Source organism: Heloderma suspectum, chromosome 2 (genome assembly GCF_057233095.1).
Source record: "Heloderma suspectum isolate Gila_16-S chromosome 2, 16-S_ref, whole genome shotgun sequence".
Lineage (NCBI taxonomy): Eukaryota > Metazoa > Chordata > Lepidosauria > Squamata > Helodermatidae > Heloderma > Heloderma suspectum.
Genome location: NC_139459.1, coordinates 42,609,808 through 42,621,932, shown reverse-complemented (window position 1 = coordinate 42,621,932; position 12,125 = coordinate 42,609,808). Strand labels below are relative to the sequence as shown.

At 42.7% G+C, this 12,125-nt stretch overlaps 1 protein-coding gene across 1 annotated transcript in view; it reads right to left on the bottom strand.

The window, feature by feature from the left end:
• The window catches only part of RNF180 (ring finger protein 180), a 101,007-nt gene that overhangs the window by 27,311 nt on the left and 61,571 nt on the right, over positions 1–12,125 (bottom strand). The window lies entirely within an intron of this gene.

Here is a 12,125-nt window from a genome sequence, read left to right as displayed (position 1 = left end):
TCTTCAGCTTTCCACATGGTCTGCAGTTGTGGTGAGCAATGCAAGCCTCCCCCTGCCAGAAATTTTTCTTCTTTTTTTACCTTAAAATGACTGATTTGCCACAGGACTGTAATGTAGGGTAGTGCAAGCTTTGATAAGCTTTAGTTTGCTAAATATGGACATGGAGCTTACATTCTCTATAGTTTATGCCACACACATATTTATTTCCGTCTCTCAGAGATGTCTGCAAAGGTGGGGATTGTCCATGTCATCCCCAGATGACGGTTATTATACACCTCTCCCACATCTACATTTTGTAAAGCACAATATTACTGGCCTGCTACTGAAAGGCTGTCCTGTATGAAGGCAGAAAACAAGGTGGCAGAAAGCATAAAGTATGCAGCTTTGATTCATAGAAACATTTCAGTTCATCAGGAATGAAGCAAAGCTAACATATTATGGCAGTGAAGAAAACCTAGATCAGCCATGTGAGGGCAGAAGTAAGGAACAAAACTGCCACAAAGTCACAAAAATTAGACTATCTAGTCCTTTCTGACCCCAGCAGGTCTGCATCTCTATGCCTAATTTTAAAGATTCCTCTTCATTAGTTATCTCCTATCTGTTTGCAATACCTGTAAGGTATTATAGCATACCTTACAGAAAAACCATCTTACAGTACAGATCATCATCTCATAGGTGAAAGAGCTTTTAAAAATGTTTGAGTATGACTTTTGAGAGATATTTGGGTTCTACCCTTAACTAACTTAATGATTTACTTAAAATCATTTTATGTTAAATGCATAGAATCATAGAAGAGTAGGGTTGGAAGGGGCCTACAAGACCATCGAGTCCAACCCCCTGCTCAATGCAGGAACCCAAGTCAGATCATCCCTGACAAGTGGCTGTCCAGCTTCATCTTAAATGCCTCCAGTGTGGGAGAGCCCACTACCTCCTTAGGCAATTGGTTCCATTGTTGTATTGCTCTAACAGTCAGGAAGTTTTTCCTGATGTTCAGCCGGAATCTGGCTTCCTGTAACTTGAGCCCATTATTCCTTGTCCTGCACTCTGGGATGATGGAGAAGAGATCCTGGCCTTCCTCTCTGTGATAACCTTTCAAGTACTTGAAGAGTACTATCATATCTCCCCTCAGTCTTCTCTTCTCAAGGCTGAACATGCCCAGTTCTTTCAGTCTCTCCTCATAGGGCTTTATTTCCAGTTCTCTGATCATCTTTGTTGCCCTCCTCTGAACCCGCTCCAGTTTGTCTGCATCCTTCTTAAAGTGTGGTGATAATAAAAAATAAATGTTTGGGTATATTTTGTGAATAAAATTAAGGGAGTTGATTCAAGTATTCCGTTATATTTACATGTGTATATGATCAGCAGCTGGCTTCAACCCTGCCTCAGCCCACAGGAGAATTCCATTGCTAACCCTAGCCCTTATGGGCCTCAAGAGGAGTCAGGGGAGACTGACCCCCCCCCCCCCGAGATTACCACCTGGGAAGGTGTCCTGCTCAGGGAGGGTATAGGTTCAGATGACCCAACAAACTCTGACTGGCCCCATCTCCCAGCTTTGGATCCTCAAATTTACCCCTAGGACCCCCTGAGCAAAGGGGGCTATCAGTCCAAGCACAGGCCCAGACCAGAAGGTGCAGTACCTATTTTGCAGCCAAAGGTCTCCATTCCCTGAGCTCTATTCAGAAGGATGGAGCCAAAATGAACACCTGCTCTGGATCAAGGAACTGCTGATAATTGAGGAAGGGATGGGGCAGCAGGGGTAGGTATAAAGTTTCTCAGTTGTGCCTAGCCATTGTTGATGCAACACCTCACCTAGTTCAGCTCCCTGTTGACTATAATTGGGCAGCTCCCTTGCTCTTGTAGAAACCTTGTTCCCTGACCGTGGACAGCTCCCCAGCCTTGCTCTTAAGTGGAGAATCTCTCTAAGCTGTGTTAGTGGGAATGGGACAGTTAGGTGGAGAGAGAGAATGAGTTGTCCAAAGCCATCCAGCAATCTATGTAGTTGAGCAATGGGTTTGAACTCATGCATCCAATGTGCATCTCTAGCACACTAATGCTCAGTTATCTCCAGGGCCAGATGAACTGCATCCTAGAGTAATAAAGGAACTGGCAGAAGAACGCTCAGAGTCTATTATCTTTGAGCAATCATGGAGGACGCGTTAAGTGCCATATGACTGGAGGAGGGCTAATGTTGTCCCTATCTTCAAAAAGGGTAAGAAGGAGGAACCTGGGAACTACAGACCAGTCAGTCTGACATCCATCCCTGGGAAAATTCTGGAGCAGATGATAAAGTGATCCATCTGTAAGCACCTTGAAAACAATGCAGTGATTACTCAAAGCCAACATGGATTTGTCAAGAACAAATCCTGCCAGATGAATGTGATATCATTTTTTGATCAAGTAACCTCCCTTGTGGACTGTGGGAATGCTGTAGACATAATATACCTCAACAGCAAAGCTTTCGACAAAGTGCCCCATGATATCCTGATGAGCAAACTAGCTCAAAGTGGGCTAGATGAAACAACGATCCGGTGGATCCACAGTTGGCTACAGAATCAGACTCCAAGAGTGCTTATCAATGGGATCTTCTCAAACTGGGGAGAGGTAACGAGCGGGGTACCACAGGGCTCAGTCCTGGGCCCAGTCCTGGGCCCAGTGCTCTTCAACATTTGTATTAATGACTTGGAGGAGGAGGTGCAGGGAATGCTGATCAAATTTGCAGGTGACATGAAATTAAGTGGGATAGCTAATACTTTGGAAGACAGAAACAGAATTCAAAGTGATCTTGATAGGCTGGAGCGCTGGGCAGAAAACAACAGAATGACATTTAATAGGGACAAATGCCAAGTTCTGCACCTAGGAAAAAGAAACCAAATGCGCAGTTACAAGATGGGGGATATGAGGCTCAACAACACTACAAGCGAGAAGGATCTTGGAATTGCTGTCGATCACAAACTGAATATGAGCCAACAATGTGATGTGGCTGCAAAAAAGGCAAATGCTCTTTTGGGCTGCATTAATAGAAGCATAGCTTCCAAATCCCGGGAAGTACTAGTTCCCCTCTACTCAGCACTGGTTAGGCCTCATCTGGAGTACTGTGTCCAGTTCTGGGCACCACATTTTAAGAAGGATGCAGACAAACTGGAGAGTGTTCAGAGGAGGGCAACAAAGATGATCAGGGGTCTGGAAACAATGCCCTATGTAGAGAGACTGAAAGAACTGGGCATGTTTAGCCTTGAGAAGAGAAGACTGAGGGGAGATAGGATAGCGCTCTTCAAGTACTTGAAAGGTTGTCACAGAGAGGAAGGCTGGGATCTCTTCTCCATCATCCCAGAGTGCAGGGCACGGAATCATGGACTCAAGTTACAGGAAGCCAGATTCCGGCTGAACATCAGGAAAAATGTCCTGACTGTTAGAGCAATATGGCAATGGAACCAATTCCCTAGGGAGGTAGTAGGCTCTCCCACACTGGAGGCATTCAAGACGAGGCTGGACAGCCATCTGTCGGGGATGCTCTGACTTGGATTCCTGCATTGAGCAGGGGGTTGGATCGATGGCCTTGTAGGCCCCTTCCAACCCTACTACTCTATGATTCTATGATATCAAGGACATAAGATAGCAAGGACAGAATATGGCAAATCTTACCTTTCATTTTTATAAGCAGATTTCTGAATCCTATGCTTGCAGAGAAATATTAAATAGGTTCCTGTAGTAATCTCTGAGAATATAGAAAGTCTGAAATGGCCAAGCACTGTTTTTGGTGTGAGCGCACTTTACAAACCCCTGTCCAGGTTTATTAAATCCATCCCTTGATCCTCCTTCTTCCTTGACTTCTCTTTCTCTTTGTTGTTGTATTCTTTTCCTGATTGTATTCTTTTTGCTGATGTCAAATTAAATTAGTTTCTGACAAATCATTTCTGGTTAGTTCCTTAGCTTTGTTGTTGTTGTTTATTTGTTCAGTTGCTTCCGACTCTTCGTGACTTCATGGACCAGCCCACGCCAGAGCTTCCTGTTGGCCGTCGCCACTCCCAGCTCCCCCAAGGTCGAGTACGTCACCTCCAGAATATCATCCATCCACCTTGCCCTTGGTCGGCCCCTCTTCCTTTGGCCTTCCACTTTCCCTAGCATCAGCATCTTCTCCAGGGTATCCTGTTTTCTCATGATGTGGCCAAAGTACTTCAGTTTTGCCTTTAAGATCATTCCCTCAAGTGAGCAGTCTGGCTTGATTTCCTGGAGTATGGACTGGTTTGATCTTCTTGCAGTCCAAGGCACTCTCAGAATTTTCCTCCAGCACCACAGTTCAAAAGCATCTATCTTCCTTTGCTCAGCCTTCCTTATGGTCCAGCTCTTGCAGCCATAGGTTACTATGGGGAATACCATTGCTTGAACTATGCGGACCTTTGTTGTCAGTGTGATGTCTCTGCTCTTCACTATTTTATCAAGATTTGTCATTGCTGTCCTCCCAAGAAGTAAACGTCTTCTGATTTCCTGGCTGCAGTCAGCGTCTGCAGTAATCTTTGCGCCTAGAAAGACAAAGTCTGTCACTGCCTCCACGTTTTCTCCCTCTATTTGCCAGTTCTCAATCAAGCTGGTTGCCATAATCTTGGTTTTTTTAGGTTTAACTGCAACCCAGCTTTTGCATTTTCTTCTTTCACCTTCATCATAAGGTTCCTCAGCTCCTCCTCACTTTCAGCCATCAAAGTGGTATCATCTGCATATCTGAGATTGTTAATGTTTCTTCCAGCGATTTTAACTCCAGCCTTGGCTTCATCAAGCCCAGCATGTCGCATGATGTGTTCTGCGTACAGGTTGAATAGGTAGGGTGAGAGTATACAACCCTGCCGTACTCCTTTCCCAATCTTAAACCAGTCCATTGTTCCATGGTCTGTTCTTACCGTCACTACTTGGTCGTTATACAGATTCCTCAGGTGGCAGACAAGATGACTTGGTATCCCCATCCCACCAAGAACTTGCCACAATTTGTGATGATCTACGCAGTCAAAGGCTTTAGAATAGTCAATAAAACAGAAATAGATATTTTTCGGAAACTTCCTGGCTTTCTCCATTATCCAGCGGATATTGGCAATTTGGTCTCTAGTTCCTCTGCCTTTTCTAAACCCAGCTTGTACAGCTGGCAATTCTCGCTCCATGAATTGCTGGAGTCTACCTTGCAAGATCTGGAGCATTACCTTACTGGCATGTGAAATAAGTGCCACTGTTCGATAGTTTGAACATTCTTTGGTGCTTCCCTTTTTTGGTATGGGGATATAAGTTGATTTTTTCCAGTCTGTTGGCCATTCTTGTGTTTTCCAAATTTGCTGGCATATGGCATGCATCATCTTGACAGCATCATCTTGCAAGATTTTAAACAGTTCATCTGGGATACCGTCATCTCCTGCTGCCTTGTTATTAGCAATGCTTCTTAAGGCCCATTCAACCTCACTCTTCAGAATGTCTGGCTCTAGCTCACTGACCACACCGTCAAATCTATCCGCGATATTATTATCCTTCCTATACAGATCTTCTGTATATTCTTGCCACCTTTTCTTGATCTTTTCTGCTTCTCTTATGTCCTTGCCATCTTTGTTTTTGATCATACCCATTTTTGCCTGGAATGAACCTCTGACGTTTCTAATTTTCTGGAAGAGGTCTCTTGTCCTTCCTATTCTATTATCTTCTTCCGCTAACGCGCATTGCTTGTTTAAAGATAATTCCTTACCTCTTCTGGCTAACCTCTGGAATTTTGCATTGAATTGGGCATATCTCCCCCTATCACTGTTGCCTTTTGCTTTCCTTCTTTCTTGGGCTGCTTCCAGTGTCTCAGCAGACAGCCATCTTGCCTTCTTGCTTTTCTTTTTCTTTGGGACATTTTTTGTTGCTGCCTCCTGAACAATGTTGCGAACTTCTGTCCATAGTTCTCCCGGGACCCTATCTACTAAATCTAGTCCCTTAAAACTATTCTTCACCTCCACTGCATATTCATGAGGAATATTAGTGAGCTCATATCTAACTGATCTGTGGGTCTTCCCTATTCTCTTTAGTCTGATTCTAAATTGGGCAATAAGAAGTTCATGATCTGAACTACAATCAGCTCCAGGTCTTGTTTTTACCAACTGCATAGATGTCCACCACCTTTGGCTACAAAGGAAGTAGTCAATCTGATTTCGGTGTCGACCGTCTGGTGAAGTCCATGTATAAAGTCGTCTCTTAGGTTGTTGGAAGAGAGTGTTAGTTATGCACAGTGAGTTGTCTTGGCAAAATTCTATCAGCCTATGTCCTGCTTCATTTTGTTCTCCCAGACCATGCTTGCCTGTAATTCCAGGTGTCGTTTGACTACCCACCTTAGCATTCCAGTCTCCTGTAATGAAAATAACATCTTTGTTTGGCGTACTATCCAGTAGGACAGTAGCAGATCCTCATAGAACTGATCTACTACTGCTTCTTCAGCATCTGTTGTTGGGGCGTATATTTGGACCACTGTGATGTTAAATGGCTTACCCTGAATTCGAATTGAGGTCATTCTGTCATTTTTGGGATTGTATCCGAGCACTGCTTTAGCCACTTTATTATTAATTATGAAGGCTACTCCATTTCTTCTGTGGTCCTCTTGTCCACAGTAGTAGATCTGGTGGTCATGTGATGTGAAGTGGCCCATTCCAGTCCATTTCAGTTCACTGACACCCAAAATGTTTGTATTAAATCTTGACATCTCCCCAATAACCACATCCAATTTGCCCCGGCTCACAGATGTTACATTCCAGGTTCCTATGGTGTATTGATCTTTAGAACATCGGATTCATCGTTCACCACCAGCACCATCGGCTGCTAGCCGTCCTTTCGGCTTTGAGCTAGCTGCATCATCACACCTGGGGCTAGTTGAATTTATCCTCTGTTCCTCCCCAGTAGCTTTTTGACCATCTTCCGACCTGGGAGTCCCATCTTCCGATGGTATACCGACATATCTCTGGTTGTACTGATCCATTTAGTTTTCATGGCAAGAATATTGGGGAGGGTTGCCGTTTCCTTCCCCAGGGATTGTATTTAGTCTGACCTCTCTGCCATGACCTTCCCGCCTTGGGTGTCCCTTCACAGTTTAGCTCATGACATCATTGAGGTGCTCAAGCTCCAGCACCATGACAAGGTAACGATCTCCTTTGCTGAAGCCTTAGCCTAAACTAACCTAAATTGGTCTACTTTATTTTGTTGACTGTGAATTTGGCATTAAAGATAGTGCCATTTTTTGCATGCAGCAAACTACATGAAATCCTGAATTATTATTAAGCTCTGTGAGCAATATGACAGAAGTGCTGATTGCTTCTTACCAAATACATATAGACGTGTATTTTTATATTTTATAAATGTAAAACACATGTGCTGAGCCAAGGTGAAAGAAAACTACAACAGAGCTTATGCTCACAACATTGCAACAGTTGCAGCATTTATTATTACTGAAGTGGAATTTCAAAAGCTCTGGAGCAGATTATTTCAATATCATCCACAATTCAAGGCTGTCCTCAATTGTCATAAACTAATGAAAAGTTTATTTTAATGGTGATTCACCCTCCAATTCATCACCCACTTCACCCAAAGTGGCAGACACATCCCAAAGTATGAAGGTTATAAGCAAGTGGCATGGTTTATGTAATAAGTGCAGAAAAGCAAAGCATAAAGTAGTAAATAATTCTAAGTGAATTAGTATGAGATTAATGTGCACCAGCCTACATAAAGAATTGAAATTCATTATGAACTAAAGAGATGGATCTTTTTCCCAACTATAACTTTGAAGGTTCTGTGCTCTCAGGCTGAGGTTCGGTATTTAGTGCAATGCGTTACTGTTTGAAGCTTCAGGAAAACATATGTTTAAATTTCTTAGAGCACAGCTAGCCAAAGAGGTCAAAAATCCCATATTTGTAGTTAGTTAATAATTCACTTGCACTTCTCCATATCTAGCTTCTCACTAAAATATAAAACAGCAGTCAAAACATCAACAAAGTAGGTTAAGACTCTCTTTGGAGTGATGAATTGCAAAGAGCTATGTCCTCCTCTCAGGCTTTTCTGCTTCAGCTTGGAAGAGATAAACTGCTCACAGGGAAAACAATAAAAAAGTATTTTTTCGGCACAACATTTACATTTAAAATAGATGCTGTCTACTTATGGTACCTAGAATGACTGGTCCATTGACACTGGGAAGAGAAATGGATAGAATATTAAGGCAGTATTCATTGCAAATGAGTGGAGACACTGGTTCCTAGAAGTTAGTGACTAACATTGCAATCCTATGTACATGCACTCAGAAGTAGGTCCCAATATGGGACTTTCTCTCAGATGAGTGTGTATAGGATAGCAGCCTAGTTTGTATGTATGTGTGTATGTATGATGTTTATATCCCGCCTTTTTCCTCCTTAAGGAACCCAAGGCAGCATTCATAATCCTCCTCCTCCATTTTATTCTCACAACAACCACCCTGTGAGGTGGGTTGGGCTGAGAGTCTGTGACTGGCCCAAAGTCACCCAGTGAACTTCCATGGCCGAGCGGGGACTGGAACTCGGATCTCCTGACTCCCAGTCCAGCACTCTAGCCACTACACCACACTGGCTCTAAAAGCCTAAAAGATTGAGCTATGAAGCAGAAGCCCTCAGTTCAAACCTTGCCTATGCTGTGAACTCAGAAGGCAGCCTTTGGCAAGCTCCCATTCTCAGCTCCCTGTTCGCTATATGTGGATAATAATAATGGCCTAACTTACATAGCTGTTGTAAGGCTTACTGAGATAATGTGTGTGAAGCACTTTGAGTTCTCTAAAGCAATAAGTATAAGGCTAAACAATAAACTAGATGATTGGATTTTTGTCCAAAATGTTTCATATTAACAGCAAATAGAATTGTCTGGGCCAAAGTACATGTGATACTAAATGTGTCACTCTGAAGCATGTCAGAGTTTTAAAAATGTATTTAACAATAATATGTGTAGGTGGGCTGTCTCCTTTGGGACTGCAGCATGCAGGAAGGGGAAGCTTAACTCTTCCTCCACAACTGCAATCTTGATAAAAAATATCCCCCACCCTGCACTATTAACCTTAGAAGAAAAAACCTCACTGGTGTCAATGAGAACCTTTTTTTCTACAGCTAACAGCAGTCAGAGGGGACTTTACTGATATCGTGGCTGCATGCTATGGTCCTGATGAAAATCTCCCTCCCCACTGGTGCCTACTATTAAATGTTTTTAAACCCTGATCTGCTTCCAAGTGACATATTTAGCATCGTATGTAGCTTGGCCCTGAAGATTTCCTAAAAAGCAACTAGTTCCATGTATAACACATGCAAAAAAACATGAAATAGGGCTGAAAAGACAGACAATAAAAGGATTAAATGTGCCCTTCCAGCCAGTGATGAATTTAATTAGCTAAGCAAAATTAACATTACTTAGCTATTATGATACTTCAGTAGACATTATATATATAAAAAGATCTTTGTAAAGATCTTAGAAGCTAACTTTTAAACAGTAACACACTTTGCCAGGATAAAATTATGCACATAGATTTCAAATTTCAAAAGTTAATTAAAAAAATCCACATTTCAAATTTGCCACTTGCAGGAATCTTTCGAAAGGTATCAGCCAAAGGCAAAAATCACAGAAAAATCCATGTCAGAAAAATTCTGACAGGTCAAAGCCAACTGCGCTATCTAAGGCATGATTATCATCATTTTCACAAGGACCACTGAGTTCTTATCAGTCAGATCACAGAGCATAGAATATAATTTCTGCACTATTAATAAGAATTGTTGAGCAAATTCCTAGTATTTTATTTACTGGTTTCTTTTTAAACTTTGTTTCCCTTATGATCTACTGTTGTCCAGTTGTTTCCATCAGTTGTCTAAATAATAATCACACACATACACTCAGTTCAGCTTAAACAAACACTTCATATGCTTTTACTCCTATTTTTCCTTGTGAAAGGGAACAAGAAAGAATCAGTCTTTCCTGATGTGAACGGACTATGTAATAAGAATTTACTGATGTATAGTGAAGTTGTGAAGTCTGTATTTACCTGCTTTGGAATATGAATCTCTCCAGGACATAGTTGTTGTTGTTCAGTCGTCTCCGACTCTTCGTGACCCCATGGACCATAGCACGCCAGGCCTTTCTGTCCTGCGCTCTCTCCCGGAGCGTGCTCAAGTTCATATTCATTGCATCGGTGATGCTATCTAGCCATCTCATCCTCTGCCGTCCCCTTCTCCTTTTGCCTTCAGTCTTTCCCAGCATCAAGGTCTTTTCCAGAGTTTTCTCTTCGCATTAGGTGGCCAAAATATTTCAGCTTCAGTATCTGTCCTTCCAATGAGCACTCAGGGTTGATTTCCTTTAGGATGGACTGATTTGACCTCCTTGCAGTCCAGGGGACTCCTAAGAGTCTTCTCCAGCACCACAGTTTGAAAGCATCAATTCTTTGGCGCTCAGCCTTCCTTATAGTCCAGCTCTCACAGCCATACATTACTACTGGGAAAACCATAGCTTTGATTAGACGGACCTTTGTCGGCAAGGTGATGTCTCTGCTTCTGACTATGCTGTCTAGGTTTGCCATAGCTTTCCTCCCAAGGAGCAAGCGTCTTTTAATTTCATGGCTACAGTCACCGTCTGCGGTGATCTGGGAGCCCAAGAAAGTAAAATTTGTCATTGCTTCCATTTCTTCCCCTTCTATATGCCAGGAAGTGATGGGGCCAGATGCCATGATCTTAGTTTCTTTAATGTTGCGTTTCAAACCAGCTTTGGCACTCTCCTCTTTCACCCTCAACAAGAGGCTCTTTAGATCCTCTTCGCTTTCTGCCATTAGGGTGGTATCGTCTGCGTATCGGAGGTCGTTGATAATTCTCCCAGCAATCTTAATTCCGACCTCTGATTCATCCAACCCGGCATTTCTCATGATGTACTCTGCATATAAGTTAAATAAGCAGGGTGACAATATGCAGCCTTGTCGTACTCCTTTCCCAATTTTGAACCACTCAGTTGTTCCATGTCTGGTTCTTACTGTTGCTTCTTAATCCTCGTACAGGTTTCTCAGGAGACAGGTAAGGTGGTCTGGTACTCCCATCACTTTAAGAATTTGCCACAGTTTGTTGTGATCCACACAATCAAAGGCTTTAGCGTAGTCAATGAAGCAGAAAGAGACGTTTTTCTGGAATTCTCTTGCTTTCTCCATGATCCAGCGAATGTTGGTGATTTGATCTCTAGTTCCTCTGCCTCTTCGAAACCCCGCTTGTACTTCCGGTAGTTCTTGGTTCGCATACTGCTGAAGCCTAGCTTGTAGGATTTTGAGCATCACCTTGCTGGCATGTGAAATGAGCGCAATTGTGCGGTAGTTTGAACACTCTTTGGCGTTGCCCTTCTTTGGAATTGGAATGTAAACTGAACTTTTCCAGTCTTGCGGCCGTTGTTGAATGTTCCAAATTTGTTGGCATATTGAATGCAGCACTTTAACAGCATTGTCTTTTAGGATTTTAAATAGCTCAGCTGGAATACTGTCATCTCCACTAGCTTTGTTGTTACTAATGCTTCCTAAGGCCCACTTGACTTCACTCTCGAGGATGTCCGGCTCACGTTCAGTGACCGCACTCTCATGGCTATCAGGGACATTCAGATCTTTCCTGTATAGTTCTTCTGTGTATTCTTTCCACCTCTTCTTAATCTCATCTGCTTCTGTTAGGTCCCTGCCTTCTTTGTCCTTTATCATGCCCGTCTTTGCACAAAAGAGATCTCTAGTCAAGTCTAGTCTAGTCAAGAATTTTCTTGAAGAGATCTCTAGTCTTTCCCATTCTATTGTATTCCTCGATTTCTTTGCATTGTTCATTTAAGAAGGCCTTCTTGTCTCTCCTTGCTATTCTCTGGAACTCTGCATTCAGTTGGATATATCTTCCCCTTTCTCCCTTGCTTTTCACTTCCTTTCTTTCCTCAGCTACTTCAGACAGCCACTTTGCTTTCTTGCATTTCTTTTTCTTTGGGATGGATTGAGTTGCTGCCTCCTGAACAACGTTACGGACCTCTGTCCATAGTTCCTCGGGCACTCTGTCTATCAGGTCTAATCCCTTAAATCTATTCCTCACCTCCACTGTATATTCATAAGGGATATGATTTAGGCCAAA